Genomic DNA, 7,510 nt, shown 5'->3' on the forward strand with positions numbered 1-7,510 from the left:
CGTCAATATTTGACAGTGGGGAGTGACTAGGTAATCCTTCCAGATAAAATAGCAGTGCCATCAACCTCAGTTTTCCTCGATGATTATTATGCCTACACTGTTTCATAGTAACTCTTTAGAATGAAGTATGGTTTTCTAAAAACTCAAGGATGACACAGCTACATCTCAGCAATGAGAGTAGAAACTTGGTCAACCATTAATGTGCAGGCTTCTTGTAACACAGGTGTGCAATTCTGCCTTTTCAAAAAAAAAAAAAGCAGCTCAGATGATGGAGGAGGCTTCCGGGGAGATGAGGTGTCCATCAGTGTGTGTGAGGCTTTTTGTTTGAGCTAGTCAACCAGTTCAGAGAGATGAAGGAGTCACCCCAGAAGGTTTCCTCAACCTATCCTGATAAGGACAAGTTTAACATCCCCTAAACGACTCTTGATGTTACTCCAGAAAGGAACCTAAGGAATGATTCTCCCTTCTTTGCTTGTGTTTTTTAATTGGAAGACTGGGATCTATTGCTTGAGCAGGATATAACCATACCAAATTAGACTATGCTGGCTGGAATAAGAAGCATATACATTTTAAAGCAAATAAATGGTTTTAAAGCATGACACAAATTAAGCAATGTGAATAATCACCATCAAGCTTTCATCATCATTTGGTATCCATCTGGGGAAAATGACAGAGGAAAGGAGCTTCCCTCCACAGAAGAAGCCCTAACAGGCTCAGGCTGAGTCTGGAACAGGGATTCTCAACTCTGATTACAGTGGATTCACCTGAGGAGCTTTTAAAACTAGCCAGGCCCACTCCCACATGATATTCTAATGTGCAGTTAGGGTGGAAAATCACTGGCCTAAAAGGAAAATGGTGGCCTGTGAATGCTGGGGTCACCAGGGGACTTGGGAACCCCTCCGAGGTAGGGTCACCAGTCTCGGCAGAGAGCAGCTAATTCTGCCCATTATCCAAGTGTCTTGGTCCCCTGAGCCTCTTGTCTCCTCAGGTGAATGAAACCCTGGTGGCCCCAGGTGACCATGCTTGTCACCACTTGGTATGGACTCCAAGCAGGGCAACGTCATTCTCTCTGCTTGTTTCTCCTGCATCCTTCTTTGGCTTCTAGATTTCCTCAGAGGCAGCCGTAGGACACAACGCTAATGGGGAGATACAGGCAGCTGTGGTAATAACGCCTCCCACCATCACAGACCTCCTTCACAGTCATCCCTCGCCTAGGACTGGTCTCAGGTGTAGCTAGAGCAGCCTGATAATAGCAATCACACTGATGATTTATGAAGTATCTGCTAGGCGGCACGGAGCTAGAAGCTTTCCATATATCATTTCTGAAAAAGGATACTATCTTCACTCTGTAGATGGGGATATTGATGTTCAGAGTGATTAGGCAACTTGACCCAAACACACGTGGCTGGGACTCAAATCTATCTGGCTCTTTCCAGGACACACTGCCCGTCTTTAAATCTTGCCCCCTGCAGCTTCTTATCCGCATCCTCAAATTACATGAAGTCCAACCCATGAGAAAACGAAAAGGCCTCTGGGAAAGTGGAGACTGTGGGGCAGAGAGAGCGGTGAAGACTCAGTGCCTGTGGAAAGGAGGCACTACTGACGGTGACAAGGAAAGGAGGAAGGGACAGGATGAGGGCAGAGGGAGGGATGAGCTGGGACACTTGTGAGAAGCAGAAGCTGCAGGGCACCAGCCGCTGAGGAGGGAAGGAGAGGGGAAGAGAGAGGGCCCGTCTCAAGAGGCCAGATAAGGCCAAGGTACGTTAACATGTATAAACTGCACTTTGTTTTCTCCCCTTAGGACCTGCTCCTACTTTGGCACCTGCCAAGCAAAACTCACTTAACTCTTATCAGATTTAGCCAAATCTTGGGAAGGCCAGTAAGCCAAAGGCAGTGAACTGATGTCTGGTTTGAGAATATCCACGTCAGAAACCTGGTCAGAACATGGTGAGGGGGAATGGGTAGGGAGGAATGTGGGAGCGCGTTTGGGGACCAAAAGTGTTGTAAGTAAGGGGAAAATAAATAAACAGAAGTTAAATTTTACTCTGTGCTGACCAGGATTCCACTCTTGTGACCCTATAGCTGGAGAAAAGCCCTTAGTCCCATGGCCGCCAAGTGCAGGGCCAGCTGCTACCGTTCAAATTAAGCCAAGCGGTGAAAAATCTGTTGGTTTGTGCATGCGACGTTGGTTCCTTAGATTGGGTTGGTCCTTCCCTGCTCTCCTCCTCTCTTCTCCAGGCCAGGGGAGATGGTGCTGACACAGGACCTCCCTGGAGACCCAGGCTGCACGCTGCGTTCTCAGGCCCCTCCTTCGGCTTAATCAAAAGCCACCTGCAGGAAACTGGTGGTCAGATGGACTTTCCCACAATCCTCAGTTAGCATGACGTCAGGTCAGAAGGTTGCCCTGGAAGCCAATAAAAACAGAGCCAGACACATTTTCCCTGGGGGACTGATGTCCAGACGGGTTTCTCAGCTTAGCTGCTGCCCACACATCCATGCTGTTGTGCCAAGGCCGGGGGTTGGTTTTCTAATCTTCCCGAAGGTAGACAGGCTGGTTCCCTCAGCAGAGACTCAGAGCGAGGGTAACTGTGGGAATCAGGGAAGGGGAAACCTCTTCCTTGACACCCTCCCTGTCCCTGTCGGACAAAGAGGGGAAAAAGAACATACTATGAGGCGAAAATGATGCCTGAGGAAGGAGCACTGGAGGAGTAAAGCTGGAATATGGTGCTAATCAGACGGGAGTCTGAGATTTTTAAGTAAACGAAGTCTACTTCATGCACTTTGAAACTCCACATGACAAGTCTTTTGGGAGCACTGAGGATGGCCTCAGTCCACAGGGTCGTCCATAAATTCAGCTATAGAAAGACTGAGAGAAACAAGCTATCCAAAACTGCTAACAACAATGGCTAGCACCCTTTCTGGTCCATGTGTTACGTATCAGGCACTGTGACGGGAGATGCTCGAGCATGATCTCATTTAATCCTCCACAGCAACCATTAAAGGTAGGTCTTATTGTTCCCATTTTCCTGAGGGTAAATTTTAAATGAGGAAACTGAGGCCTCAAGACTTTTAGTAATTCCCCCACAAACTTTCGCTCTGTGCCAAGCACTTGTCATACCTTACCTCGTTTACTTCTGTTGAACTGGAGCTGCCCTCAGATTCCAGTTAAACAGGAAATGCTGCAAAGGCACTAGAAGCCCTGCCCTGCGCCAAGGAAGGAGAACCTGTAGGAAGGAGAAAGCCGGTTTTTCTTCCTCTTGTGCCTCCAGTGCAAATCATGGTGCTGGCACCTGGTTGTTGCCAATAAAGTTTTTGAAGAGAATGAAAATGATCACCTGGGCCCCAGCTTAAAGGTGAATTTTATTCCACAACTTGGAAACCAAGAAGCCTGCAAAACTGATGCCCAAGGATCAAAAGCATGTATCTAGTGCCAGGTTATATGAGATTAATAAGTGTTTCCTAAATGAGTGGATGAAGAAATGAATGATTTCGCACTCAAAAGTGTGGCAGGGCAAGGCTGGGCTACATTCCTATACCCATTCCTACCTGATTTTCCATGTTCGTAGTTTTCCATGTATGTATTGCCGTGTCTGTGTGCCTCTCTGCTTAGAAGCATTTGGCTTAGAAAAATCAGGCCTGAAGACAAAGCTCAGCAATGTGAAATTAAGGCTCTTAGCCATGCCTTATTGAAAAATCACAGTAATGATTTTTTTTTAATCCCATGATATATTTTACCCTCTTATCTATATTTATTTCTTCCAGTAAACAAAAAAATTTAAACAAACCCAAGGAAGCTTCTAGATTCTTCTTCCCCTTTTGCAGGAAAGACAGTTCTTCAGACATACTTTCTTTAAAAATAAAGTGCATCTAATTGACCACATTCAAGACTTAGAGTTCTCTATTTGTGGACGATTCTGAAAATAGAAGCATCTGACATAATATCAGGGCTTTAGAGCTGAAGCATCTGTCCAGACTCACAGACTGGTATTTCAAAATATTGAGGTAGTCTCCAGCATGGCTGTGATGAATTCTGTCAGGAAAAGGCGGCCATTTTCATTCTTGAACCCTCCACCTGGCTTTGCCTCACTGTTGACTTCCGGACCTGCCCGCAGCACTATGTGCGGGCCTGTGCAGGGCCACGCACCATCAATGGAATCCACTGTTTCCCAGCGGGGCACCTGCACGGCAACCTCAAACAATGAGGCCATACCATAAGCCCCTCCTCTCTCCTCAGGGCACCCAGCGTGAAAGAAAACTTGCTGAGGGAGGCCTGGAAGCCCACTTGCATCATAATTAGACTGCTTGGCCGACAGTAAACCACCGACATCTCCAGGTGAACGCGAGAAACTACTTCCCAATTTTAGGAACCTGCAAAGCTATGGGCCAAGACAGTGTTAGCGCGGGACTTGAGCTCTCTCCTCTTGCCTCTGAATGAATGTTAGGAGTGAAGACTGAGGAACACTGCCAGGCGCCCTAACTCTGCCTCTGACTTCCAGTTTGGTTTGGTTTTCACAAGGGTACATGCACCTTTAAGCCATCCTCAGATCTGTGAGCTCATCAAGAGTGGGACCCCATAACACATAACCTGGACCAGATCTAAGCCGGAGCTGCAAAACACTGTATTCCACGCTACAAAAAGTCTCCTCTGAGGAGGTGATAGTGCTATTATGACAATAAATATGGTTCAATTTAAAAATGCTTATGACAATAAAAATCATTCACTTTGAAAAGGTTTTACTCTTTCAATATCTTTTGTTGATTTATTTGAATTTAAAAGACATAACGCAAAGGTAACGATCGTGGCTTTTGCAGTCAGGCATACCTGGGTTCTAATCTTGGGTCCACCACATCAAGGATGCGTGAATTTGGAGTAAAATGCTTAATCTCTGAATTCCTTTTTTTGTCATCTGAAAAATGGGGATATTGACAGCTAGAATATTACTGAGAATTAAATTAAATATAGTATGTAAAATATTTAGCACAGGCCCTGAACCACAGTAGTAGGTCCTTAATAAATGATCACTATTACTCTATTGTTTTAATATAAGCCCAATGATAAATTAGTAAAGAATATGATGGTAGGGTAACATTTTGAATGACACTGAGTTTCCAATGTCCACCTTCACCAAAACTTAATGAGGTTTATAATTTTGCAATTAAAATTGATGACAAACTATCCTCACATAAATCCTGGAAAACAGAGAAGGTCAATGATTGCTTTAATCCGATTAAAGTTGCTTTAGTTCCGATTTGAGGGTAAGAGAATTCTAAGATCTTCAAGTTCTATACTATTCAAAAAAAGATAAGCAAACGATTTCATCAGACCAAATTGTAAGACACATGTTAAGCAAGTTAGGGCTGCTCATTGGAGGATATTTAAATCTATCATTTCCACTGTTTGTTTGAACAAGTCACCTCACCTCTGTGCCTCAGTTTTCTCATTGGTAAAACAGGAATAGGATTAACTAAGATAATAGAAGTAAAATACTTGGCCCAGGTCCTGACTCAATAATCATTCAACAAATGTAAACTATGCCCACTCTTGTGTTACTGCCAACAAAGCCCTTTCCCTCTTATTTGAAAGTCTCCTGCACTCTTGTCATCCTGTTATGTACCTCTGTCACTGTTCGGGGTAAATCTTGATATTGTTGATTTGGTGATGATTTGTAACATGTGCTATCAGACTTATTTCTCCACACAAACCTCCTTAAAACTGGATGGAGGGGCTTCCCTGGTGGCGCAGTGATTGAAAATCTGCCTGCTAATGCAGAGGACACGGGTTTGAGCCCCGCTCCGGGAGGATCCCACATGCCGCGGAGCAGCTAGGCCCGTAAGCCGCAACTCCTGAGCCTGCGCGTCCGGAGCCCGTGCTCCGCAACAAGAGAGGCCGCGATAGTGCGAGGCCCGCACACCGCGATGAAGAGTGGCCCCCGCTTGCCACAATTAGAGAAAGCCCTCGCACAGAAACGAAGACCCAATACGGCAAAAATTAATTAATTAATTCCTACCCCTAACATCTAAAAAAAAAAAACCAAAAACTGGATGGAGAATGTGCCCTGAGAGTTCTCACTGGAGGGGCAGCCAGTGGAAACAGGGCTCCAGAACCAGAAAATCAGAAGGGGAAATCACTGAACCTGGAGCAACCCATGTGGCTTTCATTAGCACCAGGTAACATACTCACAATTTAATAAGTACTCCCAGTGAGGACATAAGCTAGAGCAGAACCCAGTTTTGATTTCAAGCTACTCAGGCAAGAGGTCAAGGAGAAAATTAATACAATCTCTACCAGACCTAACGGGTTTCTCTTCTCATGGACGAGAGATCATTCCAGTGCTACACCTTTTATCCCAAGCCTTAAAATAAATCTGGGTCTTTTCTGCTTAAGGAATTTATATGCAGTTTTACAAGGAGATAAAAGTTAAATGTAGCTATATGTTTAGCTGACTAATCAAAATAAGAGTAGATAAAATCAGAACTTCTCTGAAAAACTGAAGGTACATATATGTTGTGTTTATGAAGAACCCACAAATATATCCGAAAAAGTCAAGAATATTTAAGAATCCTTTCTTTCATCTCTACTGTATTCCATCTATTCTAATTAGTTAATCAGTTAAAGGCTAGCTATAACCTTGACTATCATGGAGCTGGATCTAAAATGGAACATGTACAAAAAGTTTTCTGTGATCTTAGTCCTTTCTTATGACCTACAAGTGATATTTACATTTTTTTGTTTATATCTTTATTTTTTCCTTAATTTGATTCTTGCTTTTCCTAGGCTGTGCCTCACACATTAAAATATTTGCATTCATTAAAAGTCATTAATTATATTCTAGTTCGTGTATGGACTTTCTTCCAAATGAAGGAAGCAAAGGACACTACGATTTCCTTTCCTTTCCTCTGCCTGTGTCAGCTATAAGATATGAAGAAAAATTAATTAGGCTTAACCCTTGACTTCTCACTATGTGTGTTTTTCTGAAAGCTTCTCTGAAATGGAAAAGAATGTTTATGTGTACAAATAGGCCAGGATATTTTTTAATCTATGTTATTTTTATTTAATCTGAACACTAATTTGGAACTGATTACTTTGCTAGATTATGAAACAACCCAAACAATATTTCACAAATAAAAGTTCACAGTGAAATTAACGGGCAAGCCACATATATGCCCGTGTACTCCTGCTTCTGCACATTCTTGAAATTCCAGTTTACATTTAGTTTTGCCTGGAATTTTATTTAAGTATTCTGGATATTTTGGTTTAGTATGGCAAACATTAGGTTGTTCGTGTATTTGTGTTTTTACAAATTAGACAAGGAACTGCAGTATAAATGGATTTGGGGCTGAAATTTCTTTTAAAATATTTTAATTTGAATTTCTCATCATAATGAAGTTCCATCAGTGCCACTCCTCTTATATGTTTCTCTGGATAGGTGTAAAGCCACTTTATTTTTGTACTAACAAAGAGAATTTTGATTCTGGAACAGTAAAAATGTGAGAAACAGTAATTGGGAAA

The sequence above is a fragment of the Phocoena sinus genome, chromosome 6, assembly GCF_008692025.1.
Source record: "Phocoena sinus isolate mPhoSin1 chromosome 6, mPhoSin1.pri, whole genome shotgun sequence".
NCBI classification, from domain to species: Eukaryota; Metazoa; Chordata; class Mammalia; order Artiodactyla; family Phocoenidae; genus Phocoena; species Phocoena sinus.